We start from the raw sequence: 12,887 nt of genomic DNA, 5'->3' as shown, positions 1-12,887 counted from the left end.
ATAAATTCATGAATAACAAAAGTATTTTATATTTTATATACTATCATGTAAATGTAGGATAGATTACAATCCATAGGAAATATTTTTAATCTGATTTTCTTTCTTTAGATGCCTTATTAATGACAGTGACTAAAGCACTGACTGTGGATGCATTTAACAACTCACCAAATTACCATTTCATTCTTTCACATTTAGGTAGAGATACGTTTCACCTAAACCGGATCCTGGAGTTAGCAAGTCCTGAGAATTGCTCAGCAGGTTTTTTTATGTAAAATATTTCTTCTTCCTAAAGATTATCTACAGTTTTATTACTTTCTGGCCATGAAAATATTGCTGCTACTTAATGCAGTACCACTTTTGTCAATCAAGAGTTTCCCAAAGGAGCACTTCATAATAAAGCAGTGGTCCATTCTGTGTTGACACATGGTTACTTTAAAGTGCCTGTGTCATTACTGCGTGATTGATGGTCAGCTTGGGAAGGGCTGGGTGCATCCATTTCTACAAACTAAGCTGAACTCAGCACCTAAGGTAGCTTTTTTTCTCCACAAACATACCATTCCTGTACCCCATTTTTAATCCTTGCTTCAGTGAGCTTTTCAAAAAGTCATTCTATCTGACCTGTCAACAAATGCTTAAACATAAATCAAGGATTTGTTATAATAATATTTCTTACAGAGTTTTCCATCTTTATCTTTGTTACAGTTGGGCTGTTGTTTCTATGCAAAGCCAAACATTCAAATTAAAATGAATGCCACTTCAATTTTTTGAACAAGGGTTTTTAATTTAACATGGCATCTGGCAAGCAGCCCCCATCTGTATTTTCCACAAAAAGGCCTGGGGTGGGGTGGGGGCAGGAAGGGAGTAGACTAGTTGATTGGGGTCTACAAGGGGAGGTGGGGGAGTGGGAGAGTGGGAGAATGAAGGAGGAGAATATAATTCCAGAATCTGGGAGCAATTTCCTGAACTGCACTGAGGGAGGAAAAAAGCCCATTTTGGCTCTCAAAACAGAAAAATCAATAAAGATTCAAGTTAACCCCCTCACCCCTTCAGAGTCTCTGCTCTCTGGTTCAAAAGCAAAATGTCTGAACAACCCAGAAAACTAAATTGTTACCCACAACTATGTGGCTATTGCCTTTTGAGCAAGAAGAGTGAGGAGCCAGTCCCCACACCCTACAGCTGTCACTGCCTCTCCAGCTTGTCTACACAGAGACAAGGAAGTCATCTATAATGATATCATGACAGGAAGTCATCTTAATGATATCATGACAATAACTGTTGTAGTGGTTACCAAACTGAAAGTAAATGTCAAACACCGTTCATGAAAGAAAAGATACGTAATGTAAAAGAATGTCACAATAATCTAGGAGTAAGATCACAAAATTCCTCCTCTCACACTCAAGCTGCTTCAAAAGACATCATTTAAGGATGGTTTCATATTAGGAAATCTGTTAATGTAATACATCACAACATTAGGCCCAGGAAGAAAAAGATTCTCCATTATTTTAGGGGAGAGGTGGTTGATCTTTTTCACTTTTGCCTTTTTTTCTTTTTTATTGAAATATAGTCAGCTTACAATGTTGTGTCAATTTCTGGTGTACAGCATAATGTTTCAGTCATACCTATACATACATATATTCCTTTTCATATTCTTTTTCATTATAGGCTACTACAGGATATTGAATATAGTTCCCTATACAGTATAAACTTGTTTATCTATCAATTATTTTTAAGTTGCTAAAAAGATATTTAATAGGATCAAATATCCATTCCCAATAAAAATGCCTAAAAAATTAGGAAAACAAAGATGGTTTTCAACATCATGAAGAATATCTTTGTACACCATAAATTAATACAGCATTGTAAACTGACTATACTTCAATAAAAAGAATAATTACTGTATCTCAAAAAAAAAAATAGCTTAAGCTGACAGCCAATGGCAGAATAACAAAATACCTGTAGCATGTAGAGTAAGACAAGAACACCTAATTTTCATTTTTGTTTAACACAGTCATATAAATTCTAGCCAATGCAATAAGACAAGAACACAGAAATAAAAGCTATAATTCTGATAAAGTAGGTGATAAAATTATTGTCTGTGTATGACTACACATAACATTAGAACTTTACCTTATATCATGTCCAAAATAAATTTCAGATGAATTAGAGTTAAATGCAACTGTGAAACCAAATAAAGTAACAGGAGATACAGATAAATAGTAACTGATTTTGAACTACAGGAGAATTTATTATAAGGATAAAAGTAATCACAAAAATAAAGATTGGCTCTATTTCTTCACTTAAAAAAAAAAACAAAACGAAAACCCAAAGGGCAAGTGTTTCCAATTGTTATACCAGACAAATTATATATATATTATTGTTATTTAAAGAACTTCTTGAAATTATGAAAAGAATATTTAGCCTCAACAGAATCATAAGGACATGAACTAATAATTTAAACTAGGTCTTTATATTGAGAATAATTTCATAATCATAAGGTTTTATATATACTACAAATATTAGCCAAATGTTTTGAGGAATTACTATCTGTCACTTATTCTTCGAGGCCCTTTTCATACACTGCCTTTCTGATTCAACAGCCTTAAGAAGTAGGTAATATTATACCCATTTTATAGATGAGGCAACTCAGGTTTAGAAAGGTTAAATAATTTGTACAAGCAAATGGTAAAAGAGAATTTAAATTCAATTCTATCTCAGTCTGTACCCTCTATATTCCTCCAGTCTGGAAGAAATAACTAAAATTACTGATAAGGTGGAATACATAAGAGTTTTAAAATTTTGGACATCCAAAACAAACAAACAAACAAACAAAACCCTATTAAATTCTAAGCTAAACTTCACTGAGAAAAATCTCTGCAACCTCTAGGCAACAATGATTATTTTCCTTAATATATAAAGAGCTCCTCCAAAGCAATTCGAAGTGGTCTAAGACCAACAGAAAAAAATAGGCAAGCACCATGAACAAGCAAAACATAATTATAAGTATGAAAGCCACCAAATGAGATTATGTAAATCGGCAATCTAAGAAATCTAAGACATATCATTCAAAAAATGATGAAATGTTATTTCCCAAACACAACATTTTCAAATAACAGAGAAACTAAAATAATCAATAATTACATGGGTAAGGTTTCAACCCAATTAAAAAAAAAAGATTCAATTAATTATGGTGCTAAACTAAGATGGAATAGGTCTTAGTATTAAAATCATTTTTCAAGTGATATCTGCCAACAAAGGAATAGTCTTACCCTATTCTTATCCAATACTACATTTGTGCATGTGTACCAGGCAGAAATTCTAATTCATAGATGATTTTTAAAGAAATACACTGTACTGTTAGAAACTGTAATACAGGCGGGATGGTACAGCTTAGCAGTGGAGTGCATGCTTAGCATGCATGAGGTCCTGGGTTCAATCCCCAGCACCTCCGTTAAAAAAAATAAATAAATAATCCTAATTACATCTCCTCCAAAATATTTTTTTAAAAAAGATATATATTAAAAAAAAAGACATTATAATACAGACCATTTTAAATTTCCTCCTGATCTCCTTCAGTGTTCTCCAGATTTTCTCAATTTAGTATATTTACTTTTCAATCAGAAATGTTTTCAAAATTGTATTAGGAACACAGTGATTTATTCACTATCAAAAAGAACACTTAAAATTTGTAAAGTTCTTTTTGAATTTATAAAGCAACTTCATAAATATTATCCCATTTAATTCACACTACCACCTTCTAAGATAAATCCTGTCCCCATTTTGCAGAAGAAATACTTTTTCTTAAACTAAACTAATCCCATTTCCTTATGTCTTCCAAAGACAGAGCAGAAGGAAGAGTTCACCCCAGTTGCAGGCAAGGAAGGGGCCCTTAAAACAAAATTAAATTTTAAATTATGAACATACCCTACAGATAACTCTAAACAATGTTAGTGATAAAACAGTTCTCCCTGGAAAAAAAATTTTGTTGGCCTAACCTATAGCTGTCACAGTTACAAGTTGTAATCATGTATATATATTCACTTCAAATTAGCATCTTTTATTACCTGTCCTTTTTTTTTTATAGGCATTGTGTTCTCCATTGTGTTCTCCATGAGAACTCCTGTGTTATACAGCTGGTACCACCCCCACAAACTTCGTTATAAGAGTTCTTTTCTAAAATAAGCTTGTAAACATTGTCATGTCCCTTCCATGGTATTACATATTCCTAAGTTAAACAATAGATTTGAAATGAACAATAATAGCACCATGATTTGTAAAAAACGGCAACAAAAAAAAACTTGTATTAGTTCAATTCTATTATTCTTATGTGACCACTGAGAGCTTTTGTGTTGAAAATTTAAAACAGTGAAACAGTACAAACTGCAAGGTATAATACGTTAGTTTGGTTAAATACACATTCTGTTTCATAGATGAAATGTTTTTACTAAATTTGAATACTTTAAAATTGAAACGTATTCTTTATTTTAATTATTAACTGTTTTAAAACCGAAGAAATCAAGAAAATTACTGCATATTATTCCATGACTAATACTTAAAATAATTTTGTCAAATTGAGGTGGAATATTTTAAACTGTAGGTGTCAAACACAGTAGATACACCTCTAGTCTTATTATAAAGTTATGGTATGTTCTAGGGAAAATATCTTAAGATCTGTTCATTATAATTTTGGCAAAGAATACATACCAATTGTTTTCCTTACCTTTTGGACATGTTCCAAATGAAGTAGGTCTTATTTTGTTTGTATTTGTAACTTTATGGAAACATAACAGCAAGGTTTTTAGAGCTCATCAGACCATTTCTTTCAATTAGAAGCAGTAATGAAACCTCTCTAAACTATTAGATGTCACTTAGTCTCTCTGTAAGACAGATTGTATGCTTAACGCCTTTTGACATGATCCACAGCTATTTGCCCTTAATAGTTTTTATATTGACTGAAAATGAGGATTCCCTTCCTACTCCTCCCAGGCCTTCTCAAGTCTGAATCAGTCGTTTATCTGAAATAGCATTTTTTCATAAAACTTAGAAAACAACTGTTAAAAACCTTTCAGCTCAAGTGCTAGCAGGAGCAATAATAAGCCTTAGCTTCAACCAAGGACTTGATGCTATTTCTAGCTCTTAAGAGGCTGTGACGTTGAAAAGGTACAACTATCATGGTCCTGGGTGGACCCCCCCTCGCCATGGGCAACATCATTCCAAATACCTTAGGATATGCCTTGTTTATGTCAAGGACCAGCCCTGGTTGAGTCCATGTCATTGGACTCACCTTACTTCGAAAAAACTCATTTCAGAACATATTTCTGGTGAACTGAAATGTAATCACATAATCTGAAAAAGAAACTGCATTTTTATCAAAATTTCTGTCTTATTTTTCATGGGATGCCTCAGACAACTACCTAAGACCAGACAAAGTTCGTGAGGCCATCCTTAGTACTGCTAACCCTGCCTTGAGCATCTTTTTCTCACTGAGGGTGAGGAAGGAAGGAAGAGGACCACTGAGACCTCTTTAAGGCTGGTGATGGCAGGGCGGAGAAGAGAGCTTTCTACGAACAGCAGGTTGAGCAAAGGAACAGTTCTTGACCCACATCAGATTAACCCATCGACTGCTATAGTTTCTTATTATTGTGCACAGTTTACCTAATTCTTTTCCTTTTTGGCCACAGGCACCTTTACACCAGTTATCTATTCAGTGAGTCTATGACTGGTGGCCTTGCTCTTTGCAAACACATAGGAAACTGACTTTTGTGTTTTAAAAAGCCTTGTTGAGGAATTTCCATATTTACAACATGGCTACTCTGTAAGAACATATTTTCAAGGGTTCAAAGGTAGGAAAAGGATTGTAAGTGTCATAAAATCTAAAGCCAGCTCACAAGTCACCCCAAGGGAAAACAAAACACTCTTTTGGTTGTCAGATTCTATTTTCCATTTCACATTTTACTGAATGTCATTACTCTTCTCTGATTTGATTACTTTAGGTATTTACCCCAAACCAGATCCACCTTAGAAGAAGGACAGCTGGCCACCACTTAAAATACTCTGAAGAAAGTTCTGCAGACCCCAGAGTTTCAGAAATGTTTTGAGTAATGGCCATGCTGTAATCTACCAAGCGATGTTTAGAACACTACGACTTAACTTTGAGTAATTTTTGAAATGTTTATATTTTTAAAAATTATTTTCATTATTGTATCCTCAGGACCACAGAAATGAATGGGCATCATTTGTACTAAAAATTTACTGCTGATTAACTACCAAACACCCCAACCATCAGGAATAAAACTGGGCCAACAGGCTGTTCTGCACCCAGCCGACGGAGGCAGAAATGTCCAAGCAAGGCGAGGTATGGGGTAACAGAAGCTAACATGGGTGAGTACTTACCAGGAGCCAGGCTATTCATCTGGCAATTTTTTTTTTTTCTCAGTGCCTGCTAATATCCAGCAGAAGCAGTTTGCTTTCAGCTGGGAAGGCCAGCAATACACCTTCACTGTCAGACCGCAAAGGGGGTATATCAATTCTCCAGCCTGATGTCATAATTTAGCTCACAGAGATTCTGTCTGCCTCTCTGTTCCACAAGATATCACGCTGGTCCATTACACTGATGGCATCATGCTGCTTGGACCTAGTGAGCAAGAAGTAGCAACTACCGTAGACTTATCAGTAAGACTTTTGCACGCCAGAAAGTGAGGAAACCGACAAAAACTCAGGGACCTTCTACCTCAATGAAATCTTCAGGGGTCTAGCGGTGTGGGGCATACCAACATATTCTTTTCTAAAGTGAGGATATGCTGTTGCATTTGGCCTCTCTTACAACCAAAAAAGAGGCACAAAAAAAAATGCCTAACTGGCCTCTCTGGAATTTGGAAGTAACCTATTCCTCACCTGAAACAAATACAAGTGCAAAATTCTCTAACTGTTGGTATTTGGAGAAATAATGTTCAACTTTTATATGGAGCAACTATTCCATGTCAGGCACTGGGTTAGGCCCCCTACATATAGGTTCATTAAACTGTGAGCAGGAGCACATCTGTCCAGTTCTCTGCTGTAATCCGAGGGCTTGACACGTGGCATGTGTTCAATGTCTGTTATGTAAATAAATGAACAGATGGTTGGATGGATGGATGGCCGGCTGGCTGGCTGAGGGTCCACATATATGAAAACTCCACAGGCAGTAAACCCTAAGGAATGCGACGGAAGTGGGAGCCCTGCCAGCACCCCAGCTCTTGTCTCCCTCTTTTTTCCACAGTGTTCAATCAGGAACTAAAAACAAAAAAAGCCTAGAAAGACCTTCACTGGCCTAGGCTGAGGATACTTGGCGATATTGGTTTGACTCAGGAAAATTGAACTTTGCCAGCTTCCAGTCTGTCCCAAATAACTTCACAAAGGCAGAAGAATTCTTGGGAGAAGGAATATTTATTGTCATTTCAGCTTCTGCCAGGACCCAAGGCACAACTCCACAGGACACAAGCATTATCTTTACCAACTTCTCTCTTTCTTTTCTAAATACCTCTTCCATATCCTTCACCCTGGCCCCAGACACAGGAGCCCTCATGCCACCTGTCTCCCCACATGCCTTCATCGCAGCCCATCTCTCCCAAACATCCACGAATAGCCTTATTTCTATGAGAATCCTGTTACTTAATTAAATTCACACTGAGGTGTGAATGAAGCTTAACACTCCTCCAGCATTATTAATTAAGGTTATACTAACTCAAACAGCTCTAATTGGTAGTGTGAGGCAAGGAGGTATTTTCCGGTGAAGAAATCTATACATTTGCTCCACCCTCTTTCTCCCCCTAGAGCCTACCTTCCACTTTTCCAAGGCTGCTAGAAAACAGAATACATTTACAGTCCGGTCGCATCCACATCTGCCACAACCCCCTTCCACACACATCACCAAGCTTACAGGACTCAATAAAACATCACACATAGCTCATAACCTGCAGCACAAATATATGAATGGTGAGGGTACCTTCTATTTCTGTACAGTTACATACATCCTGTAAGTATTACTGTACACATTTACATTTTGGCATAGCTATAATACTAGATCATAATACCTAATACTTACATATTACCACAAGGTTCCCTAGAACCTTCTATTCTCTCCATCTCTCCCCTCATTGATACCATGTAAATGGACAGAGAAAGGAGGCTCTTCAACGTCACCCCCACAAAGTTCCCAGTCTCCTCACCCATCCTTCCTCTCCTCCGCTCTCTCATGGAGAAGGCTCTCCCTTCCCACTGGAGTGAGCCCACATTATCCTTCCAGTGCCCTGGGCACAATCCCCTCCCACCTCCTTGATCTCTTGGGTCATCTCCCCTCTCCCATCTCTTCACCCTCTCCCTTTTTCTGGCTCCCTTCCACCAACACTCAGACATGCTGCAGCTTCTCTTATCCTTAAAAAAAAAATCCACCAAACTCTTCCCTTGATCCAAATTCTCCCTTCTTCCCCCAGCTATAGCTTTAGTTCTATCTTATTATTCCAATTTCATTAGAAAGTTGTTTGGGTGGTACATCCAGACAATGGAATATTACTCAGTGCTAAAAAGAAATGAGCTATCAAGCCACGAAAAGACACAGAGGAATTGTAAATGTATGTTACTAAAAAACCAATCTGAAACCAATCTGAAAAGGCCACGTAACTATAGGATTCCAACTGTGTGACATTCTGGAAAAGGCAAAACTATGGAGACAGTTAAAAAAAAAAAAAGATCATTGGATGCCAGGGGTTGAGGGGAGAGAAGAATGAACGGGCAGAGCACAGAGGATTTTTCGGACATTGAAAATAACTCTGCATCTTATATTAATGATGGCTACAAGTCATTCATTACACATTTGTCCAAAGTCACAGAATGCACAGCAAGAGTGACCCCAATATAAGCATGAACATTAGGTGATTATATTGTATCCATGTAAGTTCACCAATTATAACAACGTACCACACTGGTGGGGGATGTTGATAACCGGAGACTATGCATGGGTAGGGGCAGGGCGTATATAGGAAATCTCCGTACCTTCCTTTCAATTTTGCTATGAACCTAACATTGCTCTTTAAAAAAAAAAGTCTTTAAAAAAAAAAAGTTGTCTATGCTCCCTGTTTCCCCTCTCATTGGTCCCATCACCTGAACCTGATATTTCAGAGGCCCCCTGAGGGCATGGTTGCTCCTTCTGGATACACTTCAGTTCTTGTCCTACTTGACCGCTCTCTGACCTCCCGACCCGTCCCTCCTCCTTGAAGGATCTCCGTTTCCGCTGACTCACCCTTTCCGCCTGTTCTTCGTCTTCTGACCATCTTCTAAGTCCTGGTGTTCCCAGGGTTCTGTCCTGGTCCCTTCTCCCTTCTCCCCTACAACTCACTCATATTCAACGTGTTAATGACTCCCTAATCTGTATCTTTTGCCCCAGGATCTCTCTCTGCTCCACAACCGTACTTCCAACTGCCAACTAGGCAACTGTGTTAGACATTCCACCCGCACAGACACTCAGTGTGCTTAAACCCAAAGGCAACGTTTTCTTTCCAAACTTGCTCCTCTCCTGAGTCCCGTACTCAGGAAATGGCACTGCACAGCACCCCAACCTCTCTCCCCTCTCACCCCTGGTATCCAAACAATCACCCAGACTGGCAAGTCTACCTGTCTGCTACCTCCACACTCCTCCCTCACTGTCGCCATGCAGTCCAGGCCACCAGCAAATCTCTCCTGGCACTGCAACCGCGTTCTAATCATTTACTCGATCTCTGGTCAGGATCCATCAACAGCTCCCCTCTCCAGAGACACTCCAACTCCTAAATATGACTTCAAGGCCATCCAGCACCAGCCCGGCCTGTCTCTCCATCTCTTGCCACTAGTCCAAGCATTCTGTGCTCCAGCCAGACTGAATTCCTTTAAATTCCTGCTGCCCCCTTGCATGCTCTCCTGGCCTTTGCACATACTGTTCTCTCTGCCTAGAACATTCGTTCCCTTAGGACCCTCATCTCTTTCAAGCTAAGCCCACCATCCATCAGTTCTCAGATCAAAAGCCAGTTCTGGAAAGCCTGCCATGACCCCACCTCCCCACGAACTAGGTTGGATGCACCTGTCCACGGCATCGTGTGCTTCCCATCAAAGCAATCATCACTTTATCATTGTTATTCACTCCATCTCCTGTCTTCCCTGCAGGATCCCAAGTTCCTTGAGGGCAGGTCTTCTGCACTCTGCCAATCACAGTAACCTGGAGCCTGGCAGAGCATTGACACAGAGAAGCCTGGTCAAGTACTGAGATCATGTACACAAAGCTTTACCTAATTCTTACTTTGTGAACACATATCCCCTTCTCTTAAAGGTAAAATCACAGCAGTCAGAGAAGCTAAGGATGGGGCAGAAGAGGGACACAGCTAATGTGTTTTGATTTTAGGCAGAGCCCTCTTTCCAAGCTCCTGGTTTTCCAAAGCTACAGACTTCCTTTGGAAAACAAAGAGAAACTTAACTTTTCCTACATTTTTAACTCACCTGAAAGAGAAAAGTGGCAACTGTTGTTAAGATTTAATGAACACAGCACAGCAGCACAGTGCCCTGGGAAAATTAACTGTTATTGGGGCAAATCCCACAATCCTACAGTCCTTTCAGGTAATTCTTGGGAAAACTCCTCAAGAAGCTGCTCAGAAAACATCGTTAATTATGCAAAACCCGAAACTTAAGAGGTGATGCACACAGAGGCAACAAATTCAGAAAGACCAACATTATCTGACACTACACATGTGTATGCTCAATTTGGGGTACATTAATTATATTTTAGTTTCTGTTTCAGTGTGTGTGTGCTTATAACAAATATATAAGTGTACAGTAACTGAATTTCTTTTTAGGATTAAATTGGTCAGCTCCATTTTTTCGTCCTCAGAGCATCAATGGAGGAGGTACAAAAACACTTCAGGCCTCATTTTATTCTTTCATCAGTTCAAGAAAGAGAATTAAATATGTGTAGAAAGTGAATGAGGTATATCTTTATTATCATACATTATTGTTATGGGATTTATATAGAACTGGACAGAAATAATTTAAGTGGGAAGTAAACAGTATTACAATGCAAGTTGAAATTTCCTTCAATAAATTGCCCGTACTCAAATGCACAATATCATACCCTAATCCTGGCAGAAGTGCACAGTGCAAAGCCTTGCCCAGACGTTCATGTCATTAGAATCCTCTTCTACTTATCCTTTTCAGCTTCAAAGTTCGATATCTAGGCTTGTCTTTATAAGAATCAGAACCAAAATGTGTTACTTCCTAACCCCACTCTCACCTCCAGCCCACACTCTCTTCTCTCTTTCCCTCCTCGCCCCACACACAGCTTTTCTTCTGAAAATAAGCAAGCCCTGGTGATACACCTTGTTCTCAGCATCCTTTCCAGCCAGAACTTGACCTGTGCCCTCATCATGTGCCCAGGTGTTCACATTCTCTCAGCCTAAGCCCACCTCACTTCCTGGGATGTCAATCACAAAAGTCTGACTGCTCTTGAACTCCTTTGACCTGCTGTCCCCAAGAACAGAGAATTTATTTTACACTGATGGTCAAGGTCACTAAAGACACACTAGACATATCTCTAACTCTACCTGCCTGGGAAAACTGTGTTCTCCCCTCCTTTGCCCAGTCTGGGGCACGTATCAGTAACACAATCAGAGTGGGTAACCAGAACACGTGTTTAATTTGCAGCACACTGTCCTCTAGGCCTGTATAAAACACATTTATACTCTCAGGTTATCTGAATTGCCTGTCTTACAAGATAACATACGGATAATGTTAAATTCTCTATTCCCATCTACCTACCCTAAATATTATTATCTACTTTTTACAAAGTTTTCCCTTGAACTCCCTTAAATACAGACATGATGACCTTCACGTAAGACTATAAAGCAATGCAAGTGTCCAAAACAAGAACACGATGTTTGGATTAACCGCATCTCCCTGTCAGGGCGCTGTGCTTACCCTGCGCCAGCTGCAGCACCCCGGCCATCATAGTCCCCTGGGCTTCTCTATCTTTATGTCTTGATTTTCCAGCTGAGGTGCTCCTTTTCCTGGGTTCACCTGAGGATTACCTGTACTGTCTACTTCTCCCTTTCAAATCGGGACCCTCTACCTGGATGGTGGCAGAAGCCTAAACTGAACAGACTCAGCTGGAAGCAGAACTCTTGTATGAAATATGATGTTCTGCAGTCAGTTATTAAACACCCAAATCCACAGCTCAGCCTTCCTCACAGAGCAGCTGCCATAACCTCCCGGCCCCTTCCCTGAAGCTCCCTCCCAGGGAATTCCTCACTGGCTATTGAAAATCTCACTTTCTGAGTTATGCCTCCCTCTTTCAAATGCGAACCCACTCAGACTTCTAGAAGTCACAGCTGTACCTACTTCATCTCATCTGGATTAATAATCAACCAAACTGGTGACCCAGCACAGAACTCACACCCTCAGTGGCCCCATTAACCTCCCTATGCTTAAGTTGAAGGACTTATCCCAAGTGGACTGCCTTGTGTTTTGCTAACTTTTCCCCTAGACTGTTTCATGTCAGTGGTTCACTTTTCAAATTTGCACCAGTGCTGGGATTCGACTTGAGAGCAACAGGGCATGACTTTCCCTCTCTTTAAAGAAAAGAGTTCGCCTTGGGAGCTTCCCAGAAAGGTAAGGGAAAGAACAAGAAAAAGAAAGGTCGAAAAAAACATGAATTTTAACCGTTCTTCTGGTACCTTCAGACCCAAATACTAGGACGGAGGGGATCCTATGCTCCTGGAGAAGCACCGTGCGTGCAGGTCTGACGGCGACCTGGCAGAGACTCGGTCCTAGTTTAGAATTAACACCCCGGTGAGGGATCTTGTCTTACCAACCGCTGGTGACATCAGGAAGGAAGG

The 12,887-nt window shown here is 39.4% G+C and overlaps 1 protein-coding gene across 1 annotated transcript in view; it reads right to left on the bottom strand.

Moving 5' to 3' along the window:
• Nucleotides 1–12,887, bottom strand: part of SAMD5 (sterile alpha motif domain containing 5) — a 48,176-nt gene that overhangs the window by 34,365 nt on the left and 924 nt on the right. The gene's annotated exons all lie outside the window — the stretch shown is intronic.

The sequence above is a fragment of the Camelus ferus genome, chromosome 8 (assembly GCF_009834535.1).
Source record: "Camelus ferus isolate YT-003-E chromosome 8, BCGSAC_Cfer_1.0, whole genome shotgun sequence".
NCBI classification, from domain to species: Eukaryota; Metazoa; Chordata; class Mammalia; order Artiodactyla; family Camelidae; genus Camelus; species Camelus ferus.
Note: the sequence above shows the minus strand (reverse complement) of the source record. Positions and strands in the feature narration are given on the sequence as shown.